Source organism: Nelumbo lutea, chromosome 2 (assembly GCF_056320005.1).
Source record: "Nelumbo lutea isolate HS-2025 chromosome 2, American lotus-T2T, whole genome shotgun sequence".
In the NCBI taxonomy this organism is placed as follows: domain Eukaryota; kingdom Viridiplantae; phylum Streptophyta; class Magnoliopsida; order Proteales; family Nelumbonaceae; genus Nelumbo; species Nelumbo lutea.
This window is the reverse complement of record NC_142685.1, coordinates 70,217,937-70,230,791: the sequence shown is the minus strand read 5'-3', so window position 1 is coordinate 70,230,791 and position 12,855 is coordinate 70,217,937.

Sequence of the window (12,855 nt, the reverse complement as noted above, 5' to 3'; positions counted from 1 at the left end):
CAAAATAAAAAAGAGTATCATCCATATTGATATGCATTGATACCCATGCTAGGTATCAGTATCGATAGGGGTGGATTCAAGTCGAGCCAAGCTGAATAACTGGCTATTTGAGCTTGACTCGTTAAAATACTACTAGGCTCGAGCTCAAGCTCGATTCGAACTAGAGACTTAAGCTTAAATTCAACTCGGCTCAAAAGCTCACTAGTTTGAGCTGAATTTGACTGAGTCAAGCTTCCTATAAAAAATAAAAATTATACATATAAAAAGTATTTTTTTTTATTTTACATACAAACATTAAGAACTATAAAAATTATTTATTATCATATATATAAAAATAAAAATATTTATTATTATACATAAAAAATAAAGAAGATACATATAAAAAATTGTTTTTATTTTACATAAAAAATTTATAAAAGTTATATGTATGTATGTATGTATGTATGTACATATAATAAAAATTATATATTCACTAGACATGATCTTGGCTCAATTAATAAATGAGCCTATATACCGGGCTTGAGCTCGGCTCATAGCTTCGTTTAAATCAAGCCAAATCGAGCTTTTCACGAGCCAAACTCGAATAGCTCATGAAAAACTAGATTCATTTCCACCCTTCGGTATCATTGTGTATTGATATTTGAATCAAATATCAACCTAACCAAATAAAAATGCTAACTTCTCAAGTTAATCATAACATTGATGAACAATCAACAAATTTAATTATCAAATTAAAAGGGAAGAGGAAAATATGTTTCCAAATCATTCAAAAAAAGAAGCAAAATTATCTTCAGCAAGACACTAACAAGTCTCTACACCACTAGCTGATACATTTAAGGGTGGCCCACTGGTTGAAATCTTCGGAACTTTTCACATTATTTTGTGGTTGATCTGTTGAGAAATTGGAAAGGGATAGCTAACTCTACCCAGATTAAGAGGACTCCTGACTAGGGGTGTCCATGGTTCAATTAATTGAACCATGGACAAATTTTCAAACCGAACCAGTCCTACCGGTTTTTCAATTTCTCCAAACCGAAATTGAACTGGTCCTATTGGTTTTTCAATTTCTCCAAATTGAAACCGAACCAATGCCCACCGGTTAATCGGTTTGCTAGTTTCAGTTCTTTGGTTTTTTGATTTTTTATATTTATAATATATATTATATAAATATATGTATGATATTATATTATAAATTATAAATGATATAAAATATATTATAAATATTATAAAAATATATAATATATTTATAAATAGATTATTATAAATATAACATGTGTATATTTATTATATATATGATGCATATATATATTTTATATATAATATATAGAAAATATGTGACATATTAAATATATATAAAATATACATATAAATATATATACTGTTCGGTTCGGTTAACCACCAAATTTTTCTAGGTTAATCGAAAACCGAATTGGTCCTTCGTTTATTCAAAAATACCGAACTAATCGGTTCGGTTAACCACATTTTTAAGTTTGGTTTTCTTGGTTTAGTTCCGTTTTTTGGTTTTTCGATTTTTTATGGACACCCCTACTCCTAACCACTCTTAGACCTCTCCACCCTCTGGGTTCATAAAATTGAACTTTGATTGTATAAATATAAGAATCCAGGGCCTTCCAAGATTGGAGGAGTGTTTAGGAATGAGGAAGATTATTCTTGCCATGCTTTTAGGCCCAATTGGAGAAGATGACTCTCTTAAGGCTAAGATTTGTATGGTTCTGGAAGGAATCTAAAGAGCAAGAGTGTTGAACATTAGAAGATTGGTCATTGAAGGTGACTCAAAGGTGGTGGTTAGATGATTAAAGGAAGACAATAGTGGCATGTGGATCTACAACAATGAAAAGAAAAAAATTCAAATGACTTACTAGGGACATTGAGATGGAGTACAGTTGGGTGAAGAGAACTGCTAACTCAATTGTTAATGGGTTAGCCAAGCAAGGAGTGAATAGGGATTCTTTGTTTTAGGCTAATTTCTAATTCCCCTTTCATTGTAATATGTTGGTGGGGAGTTAAGATGTTTTACCATGGTTTTCAAAACTGGACTGGACTGGATGGTCAAATTGGAAAAGCCAAGAACCAATCACTTGATCAGTTTTGTTTCACCCTAAAACTACTTTTGGCTAAAAGCTATTGATTTGGTCAGCGAATTGCTAACCAGGGTAGTTGAACTATTGAGCCATCAACCTGAACAACGGTTTTGATCATTTTTTATTTTTTAGTTAGAAAGGGCTGTCCAAATTAGATGATCAAACCATTCGACCCGACAACTGGTCCCCAGAACAGTTCCCTGTCCGGTTCGATTTTAAAAACCTTGTGTTTTACCTCCCCCTCTTGTAATTATAGTTTCATATCTTTAATAAAGCTTATTGTTATTGATAAAATAAGACTAACAAGTCTATTTTTTCACTTTAATCTTATTTGAATCCTCAAAGTTGTTCATATAATTGAATTAATAATAATGTTGCTAACAAAATTAATTGTACTAATGAGCCTTCATCATTATGCTCTAATCATTAATGGGGAATTTATGCACTTTTATACCAAGCCATTGCAGGAGTATGTTATTTCGCCTAATGTTCTTCTTAGTATCTCATCTAGTCGAGCTACCCACAAGTTTGTTGGGTGTGCTTTATCTTGTTCTAAATTGTACGCATGGTTTTGTATTTATTTATTTTGAGTTGTACAAAATATCAACCAAACCAATTGAAATTATAAACATTTCATTAAAATTTACTTATCAAATTCACCCAACTAAAAGAAAATTAACGAATATGATAAAAATGCTTTTAGGATTCCTCTCATTGACAAAATAGTGATTGGATCACTGATTCAATTGATCCAATCAATGATGGGTTGAAAACATTGAACTAAACAAAAGATTTAAATTTATTGTCCACAAGGGTGTATTTGCAAATATTCCAAACATTATTAATAATTATTCATTGTGTAGAATAAGGTGGGACTATTATAATTAAATAAAATTTTATAGTTCTATGTAATCTTTTTCACGGGCATGACTTGAGCTTGGCTTTTGTCAAAATTCTAATGGGCTTGGCTTGAAGCCTGAGCCTAAGACAATGCAAAGTTGGGCTCGAAGCCTAGCTTGTAAACATGTCTAGTTATATGGAGTCCATCAATCATTCCTTCTTACGAAAAGTTTATCAAATATGTGCAAATTTCACAAAACAATGTGATATGCGTAGGGGTGAGCAAACACTTTGTTTGGTTTAAAACCAAACTGAATAAACCAAACTAAAATAATTGGAAGCCGAACCAAAACCAAAGTTTGGTTAAACTGAACAAACCGAACCAAATTTTCTTCGGTTAATTCGGTTGTTACGATTAAACCAAACTTCAAATAGGTGGGTCATTTACAAAGACCTGTTATAACGTAAAAAAAAGTGAACATAAATATCAATTTGCAAAGAACTGTTATCAGTATTCATTGCTTCATAATTTCTATGATATGAGGAAACAATTAGAAATTTAGGAAATTACTATCATCAATTTTTGGTAAATTCCTAGTTCGGTAGCCGAGCTGGGAAGAGAGGAAGATGAACTAATGAAGGGGAAGGGGATTTGCATTTTTTCGAATACCCTAGTGTGCCCATTCTATTAAGATTTAGCAAATTACTAATTTACCTATGGAAGTTCGATATTTCGGTTAACCAAACTGATAAATACAATAACTGAAACTGAAACCCGAACTTCTAAAAAACCGATGTTTACAACGAATCAAACTAAATACCCAAACTAACCGACCCGAAAGCACTTAACTCGAAATTTCAATTCGGTTATTCGGTTTTAAATGATGTGTGCTCACCCCTACATATGAGACCAATATGAAACATTAGAAAATGGATAATGTAAAAATTCTAGCCAAGCCTAGAACTATATGATTCTTTTTAATTCTTCTATTTTTGGCATAGATTTTGCAGTTTCTTATTTAATCAAACAATATTCTTTATTTCTTCCAAATTGTTTTTGTTTCTTTATTCTTGTAAGATCACTTGTATGCAAGTAAATATTAACCTTATATAATGTATGATATTTGGATTTAACTTTTATGACCTTCATTGAAACCAAGGTATATGGAATTTTTTTGAAGAGTTGCATTAACTTTTGTTATGTTAAATTATAATAACTAAGAGAGATATTCAGGTTTTTTTTTTATTAAAGATTAATTAATAGATATTTACTGTGGTTTTGGTGTAGGTCATAAAAGTTAAATTTAATTATACAATGTTAACTTATACCATTACCATTTATTGGCATACGTGTGCAACACATATTCATATACTACTACTTAATAAAAAACAAATTAAGTGAAACAATGTGAACTTAAGATTTGTACAAGAGAAGCCTATTTTCTCTTGTTCTCTCTTCTTCTAGTTTTAGTCTTAGGAAATGCCTTTTATTTTATTCTTGTTTGTAAATGGATATAAAAAAGAAAGAGAGCTACCTCCATATTCATTACTTTTTTTTTTCTATTCAACAACTTGAGAAACAAAGGTTGATTCTATATTGTATAAATCTAAATACAAGAAAAATGGAAACAAATTTAAATAAATTGATATTCTTATATTTATGAAATAAATGGTATATAAATTCTTTGTATTTGAAACTCTCTACCAAAAGGGGTTAACCTCTGATTCTCTCTTGAAGAAGTAATTATTAAACTTGAAGATTTGTATTTGAATTGAAGTCGAGGATCAGTTGACGTGTTCCTATACTTTAGAGAATAGAGGAGATTATTTCCTTCAATTGGTCTTGCTTCCTCTTTATCTAGACTTCGAAAGGTGGTGTTGCTTTCCTCTTTAGAAGATGTGTGTGCTTCCTTCTTCCCCAAAACCTTTTTAATTTACCTAGTTTTTCTCTTTGACTAAAAAGTCTCCTCCCTCTTGATGAGAATCCTTATTTATAGACTTTTTGACATAATCTCTTCCTCCCCTTGGTCGAGGATTTGATTAGTTCTTCTTACCCTTTTTAGAGAATAAAAGGTTGTAATTACTACTATTCTTAGATAAAATAATTTATCATCCGTTGTTCTTTCTTTAATTATTGACTAATTTTCGTCTATGGGAAGATGTGACTAGAGATTTGATTGGCTCTAGTTACCTTTCATAAAGAAAAATTGGCAATTTGTCATTTATAGAAAGAATCATTTTCAATCATTTATTCTCTCTTTGATCATTGATTAGATTTTCCATATTTATGACTTGAGATGGACTCTAGTTGGATTATTTCCATAAACTACTAAGACTTTATTCACATTTGAATTTGAATTTGACTTCATAGTAGATTCCACATGAACCCTTCCATTATGCTAATGGATTTACAAAAGAAAAGACCAGATGTTAAGGCCTATACACATTTTTTTAGAGGATGGGGCATGGTCCAAATAAAAAGACTCATACTAAGGTCCATGAGCAAATTTGAGTTTATGGGTCTTGGATCCATTTAGAAGCCCATGAAAATTTTAATGTTACATTGTGTTCATCTTCTTCCTTAAGTTTGTTTTATTTTTCTGGTCTTTTGGATAAAGATTTTCTTTGAGTTTCAGCTTTTTTTTTTTTTAATTTGAAGTTGTTATTTTCTAGTTTTTCATCAAATTCTGCTTGGATTTCATTATTCTCATGATTCAAATCGAGAATTTTTCCATAGAAATCATTAATTTCAATTTATCCTGATTTTGTTATGTTTTGGATCAGATGTCTGAATTTTTATTCTGAGAATTTGGTATTTTCATTATTCATCAAGTGAGATTTGTTATTATTTATTTTCTTTTACTTGTTATTCTTTTCCATTAGGAGTTGTTTGTTATTGTTTATTTTTATTCATTTCAATTTTCCAAAAATTTGGTTTTTTTCCACATTAAACAAATTTCATGAAAATTTGTAGTTTGTATCATAATTTTCTCCATCTCATTTTGAATTTGGTGAGATTCAATTTTTGTATTATATAGAGCATACCCTTAATGAACTATGGAAATTTTGAGGCAACTATGGTACTGAAGTTAGGGGTGTCCATGAAAAACCGAACCAAATCGGAAAATGCGGTTAATCGAACAAACCTGTTTGGTTTCAGTTTGGTATTTTTGAAAAACTGAAGGATCGGTTCGATTTTCGGTTAACCTACAAAAAAACAGGCAGTTAACCAAACTAACTGGTATATATATTATATATATTTTTAATATATGTCACATATTTTTTTTATATAATATATAAATATATACATATATTATATTTATAATAATATATTTATAAATATATTTTTATAAATATTTATAATATATTATATATTATTTATTATTTATAATATCATATTATACATATATTTATATAATTTATACTATAAATATAAAAAACTAAATAACCGAAGAATCGAACCAGTCAAAAACTAAAACCGACAGACCGGTTAATCGGTGGTACCAGTTCAGTTTCTATTTGGGGAAATGGAAAAGTCGGTGCTACCGGTTCGATTTACAAAAACTTCCCATGGTTCGGTTAATCGAACTGTGGACACCCCTAACTAAAGTTGCTAACAACTGCACTCGTTATATCAGCCTAGTTATTGACCCAAACTCGCTATAGGGGGGGCCATGACTCCCTTGGGTCCCCCCTAGCTCCACCCCTAACACCAGGGGATTGAGCCACCAAAGTTTGTATTAGATTTTGAGAGGGGGATTTCAATGAGATTTTGGTTTCCATTGATCAAGAAACTCGTGTTCTTTTTTTTTTTCAAATTTATACCCATCTCTTAGGTGAGTAAGTAACTTTCCCACTTGGGGGAAAGTTGCCAACACTTGGATGGGACAAAATTGTCCCTTTTAATCAATGTTATAAAAACTGATCCGAAATTTGAAATATTCTAGCCACTAGTTTCTGGGTCGATGGTTTGATCACCCGATTTGAACGGACGCCCTATTCTTACAAAAAAATTAAAAAAAAAACATAATTAAAATAAAAATGGCCAAAAACCGATGAATGGGTTAACAGTTCAACTGCCCGGGTCAATGGGTTATTGACTAGTTCAATGGTTTTTGGCTGAGGATTGGGTTTCGGGTAAAATAGAATTGGTTGTGTAGATGGTTTCTGGTTCAAATGGTCCAATAGTTAGGGTCAACGACAGTTCGAAAACATTGCTTTTAATAATGATTTTTTATGGATAAAATGGTCAATGCCTTATTTACCTGGGAAATAAAAGAACATGGGTAAATGCACTTATCCGGGTAAATGTTTTCTATTGAAGAAATACTTATCTAGATAAGTGCATTTACTTGAGTAAATAACTTATGGAAAAGTGAATGAGGCCTTAGAGGAAACTAAACCATCCATTGATCATTCATGAGAGCTCTATCCACACACAAGCACCTCCTTCCTGATTATTACACATAGTGAAATGTTTCCTAGAATTCCCACATTCTTCAGACTGCAATCAATCATTTATTTATTAAAATACTGCATGGATGAAGAACTTAGAGGAATCCCTTCAAATATTTTTCTGAAGGATGAGAAATTGCATAAGAATCACCAAGAACCAACCAAGGCATATCAAAATTAGAAAAGAAAAGTCCCAAGTAGGACCATAAATTTTAATGTTCTTGCACCGTCTATTTAGCATGAACAAAAAGTAGCAATGAAGGATTGCATATTAGGCTTAGTTTGGAAGGAATACAAATACAAATATGTACAGTGCAAATACATACAAAACAATACAAAAGACAAGGTTTTGAACTCTACATATTTGTATTTGTACTCCTTCTAAACTGAGTCTTAAGGAATGTAACTAAACCACTAACAAAACCATCCATGCAATCAATATAGTCAAAATAGACTTCCATCTTCCAAAAAAATTTGCAATATGGTTGCTTCCTTTATTTCTGAAATGAAAACCTTAACAATTCAGCCTTGGAGAGATGGAGAAATTTTAGCAAACTTGAATTGAATTCTAGCTAGGTTCAGCAATCACTACCATGGAAACATTATTCCTAGAGATCAACTTTTGGAGGCGTCTGATATTCGCTTTGTCATTGCCCTATCCTCTTATCTTCCAGAATAATAAATTCATTTAGAAGAGGAATGGGATGACACACCTTAGGATCTAGTAATACGCCTATTAAACAAAACAAACGTTACCTATTTCTGTTTTTCCGCCTGACTGAGTTCATTCTTGCACCATCAACTTTCCCATCAGTAGCTTCTAAATAACAAAGAAAGCTTTTGTTGATCATCCAAGGTGAGAGGCATTAAGTTTTACAGATTTTCCATCAGAGCTCAGCCCCTCAACGTTAGGCAACTTCTCTGACTTTATATCAAGATCATCTCTTGAGTCAAATTTATAACACGACCTTCTTTAGAAGTACAAAGTCAAATTATGTCATTCGGAATTAAGAATGATAAGGGGGCAGGTTTGGGCGGGATAGGTTTGGCCCGTTTGGGGCGGGGGTCGTATTCCCATTCCTATCCTCGATTCTAAACACCGTTCAGGATAAAAGTTATTCTCCATCTCTGATTTCCAATAGAAATGGGTTTTCTGCAGGGACCTGAATCCCAAAATTTTGTAATTAACATTATTGTTTTTTAAAAAATAAATTTATTTAAAATAAAAGAAAATTTTAATATTATATATATATATATATTACTGTTGGGTTGGGGTGGGGTGGGGTGGGGTGGGGACTTTATTCCCCCATCAGGCGGGGAAGGTCGGGTACCCGGCAGATTGCATCTCTATTAGGAATCTTGTCACCACAATGTTCATCACAGGATGAGAGTTCTAGCTCACTATTAGCCACTGGAGCTGTTACAAGAGGAGTTGAAGAGGAAGTTTCTTTGTCGAGATTAGGGTTATTTATTAAAACACCCTAATACCTTAATGAATGTACTAAAATCTACCCTATACTTTGCAATCGATTTACTTAATCGACTATTCATTAGATGATAGTGGAAACGACAATTTTGACACTAATGTTCATTTGAATAAATTTAATCAAACAAAAATATTATTTTTGTCCCTAATAAGACACAATGAACCAATCTATTTGCTATATTTGGCCAATTTTGTTTTCTATAAAAAAGTGTTGGGATACATTTGGAACAAGGGTGTCAATGGACCAGTTTTGGATTGGACCCCGTCCAAACCAAAATCAACTTGGATGGATTGGATGGACCAACAAGACATATTAAATTGGACCAATCCAGACTTAATGGTCCAAAGTATTTATTGGATTGGATTGGCCCTGATCCATCTGTAATGAATTTATATTGGATTGGGTTGGGTAGAGCCAATTTCTTCTCCATTGATATATATATATATATATATAATATAACCGGGGTCAGGGCAAGGTAGGGACCTCAATCCCCATCCCCGACCCCAATCTCGACCGAAGATTCCTATTAATCCCCGTGCCCATCACTGCCCCACCAAAACAGTCCCCATTGGGTCGGGCAAGTTAGGTCCTTATCTGGGATGGGGAAAATTGCCATCCCTAAAGGTGTTTTATAGTAAATGACCCTAGCAGAAACACATAAGAGTAAACAATTGTTTTATATTATCAAATTTTTAAATAATTAATAATTATTTATATTTTATATAATACTTTTAATAAAAAGTTTATAATACAAAAATAACAATAACTAATTTCAATTATGTTTATTCATCAAGCCGATGAAACCGACCAACCCGATTGACTCGACCCTAGTTGGTAAGTTTTCTAGTATATTAGGTTGAATTTGGTTAAAAAATTTCCCAATTTGACAAAGTTGGATCAGTTTCACTTTATCCATTTGTAAACTAACCAAAATCGAACGACCTAACCATGAAAAAGTGGGAAATTTTCCATATTTTTTTATTCTAAAAGGTTTTATATCATAAATCTAATTTTTAAATTTGTTTTTTAATAATTGCACTATAATTTTTAATATTAAATTTAATTTTTAAGTTTAAATCTTTTGAACCAACTGACCAAACCAAAAAATTGACCCAAACCAATACAACTTGAGTGGGCCGATTTTCACAAAAGGTTAGTCGATTTCAGCTGACCAACTCCCTAACCTGACAAGATAAATTTGGTTGGCCAAATAGCCTATGACCGAACCAAACCAACTCATGAACACTCATAATTTCAGCTAAATTAATAGTCTCATATCTGATATATAATAATAGTTTAATCTCCAATAATTATTGAAAATTAATAGCGAGAATACACAATTATTGAAAATATATTGATAATGAAAAATACAATAATTACAAAAATTAAAAAATACAATAAATATTAAAATATATTAACTTAGTCAATAAATAGTATAATCTCAAATAATAGTTTAATCTCTAATAAATATTAATCAACAACTTATAACAAAAATATAATAAATTAAATTTAAAAATTTCAATAATAGTATTTTAATCTCCAATAATTAATGAAAGTTTTATGTTAAATAACAAAACAAAATAAATTCATACATTATAATTGAAAGCACATTTATCACAAAAAACAATAAATAATTACTGAAATACAATAAATATTAATTTTAGTATGCATAATCATATAATAAATACAGATTAAGAGTTTAAATTTATTATTAATAAATATTAATTTTTGAAAGTTATTTTCTAGAATTTTTACTTGATATAATTGAAATATTATTTACAATATTATTTAGAAATATAAAATTATTATTAATTTCAATATTATGTTATAACTATTTTTCTACTTTTTAGTTTTTTTTTTAAATTTATTACATAATTGCTTTATTTTAATTGTTTTAAATCTAGTTATGTTAACTATTTTTTTATTTAAAATATTTATTTATTTAAATACTTAAATAATATGTAAGATATTTAAAATTTAAAACATTAATTAATTATTGAATTTAACTATCCACAAAATCATAATTTATACTATTATTACATAATTTCATTATTAATTTTGTAATATATTAAATTATTATTAATTTCAATATTATGTTATAATTATTTTTCTATTTTGAAGAAATGTTTAAAATTTATTACATAATTATGTTATTTTAAATATTTAAAATCTTGTTATGATAAATATTTAGTTATTTAAATATTTAAATGGTTTATAAAATATTTAAACTTTTTTGTTATTTGAATTTTATTTATTTAAAACTATTACATATTATTAGGTATTTGAAAATCATTTAAATTGATAATCTGGAAAAGCATAATTTAAATTGTTAGTACACAATTTCATGATTTTTTTTGCAAAAATATAAAATTATTTTTTTTTGTTTTTAATAAATATTTTAAAGTTGTTATATAATTTTGTTAGAATATTTAAATAATTCTTAAATTAAAGTAGGGGAGAGAATAAATAGGAATTAGAGATAATTTAGGAGAGAAACTTTCTACTAAATTAGAGATAATTTTAGAGATAAATAGGAATTAGAGATAATTTAGAATTAAATAGGAATTAGAGATAATTTTGGAGAAAGTGGGGGATAGTGGGAGAGGTAGTTTGGGAGAAATTTTAGGAGAAGAGATTATTTTGGTTATTGGGAAAGTGCATATCATTGGTTGTCTTGAAAATGACATGGAATAAAAAAATAAAAAATTCAGAAAAATGAGAAAATTTCTTGACTGCTTTGTTTTATATATATATATATATATAGATAGATAGATAGATAGATAGATAGATAGATAGATTGATTGATTGATTGGAAAATAAGGGAAATTAATCCAAATGGGTATAATAATAGGCTTCCAGCCCAATCCAAAGTTTTGCACCCATTTCAATAAATAAAAGAAAAAAGATACCAAACTTGAAGATAATCGTCTTCCATTTCAAAATGCAATAATATTGTCAGAGAATATCTAACCTATTCAAGGACCTCACCTAACAGATTAAGCTTTTAAATTGAATGGTTCTCTGAGATGGTATTAGAAACATTTTGACCAAGTGGCTTAGTGTTCAATTCTCATTATCCCCATTATAATTAAAAAAGTTTCAGCACAAGGTATGGGTGGGCTTGTTCTTGTTCACGCTTCAAGCCCAATGGACTTTTGTGTAAAGGGGCGAGCTAGAGAATATGAACCTATTCTAAGACCTCACCTAACAACTTAAAGTTTTTAGGATGAATGGTTCTTTGAGAGATATGTTTAGAACGAAGAGCAGTAATCCTTACCTCCTTTTGATAGGTTAAAAGTTTTGACTACAAATTAAATCCTTGATTATTGGCAAAGAAGGCTGACTATACATGCACTTATCCATCAGAGCAAACAATTGGTTCAACTTGTTTGAGGGAATTGAGGAAGAGGGGATCTTCCATAGAGGAAATTGCGAGAGGAGAAGAACGAGGTAGCCAACTAGCCATGATCAGTCATGCTTAAGAAATTGCCAAAACACTCCAAATGCTATCCTCAATGTGTCAATTCTGGATTTGCCATATAGATAGTAATTAGACTTTTAGTAAACAACACATTCATGTTAACTTATAACTAGCAGAGGGGCCCTGCTTCGTAGGGGATGTATTGGAATTGTAACATTGCTATTTGTTTCATTAAAAAAAACAACGATTTCTTAATAATAAACTTGCAATTATAAGTACTCAAGTCTTGAAACTCATAAAAACTTAAAAGAAATCATCGTATTCTCGATTTTTAAATATTGCTCCAGCAAATCATCTCTTGTAAAAGAACATGATTATACAACGATAGTTTTGAGTTCTACTTCATAGTCGTCCTTTGTTTCACATTGAGAACTCCTAGTTGACCCAGACGGTATGGCCGTTTGGCCTGGGAACCATCCAAGTAGCCGGTTCCGTTTTATCCCAAACCTGATCCTTGGCCAAAAACCGTTGAATCTATCAACGATCCATT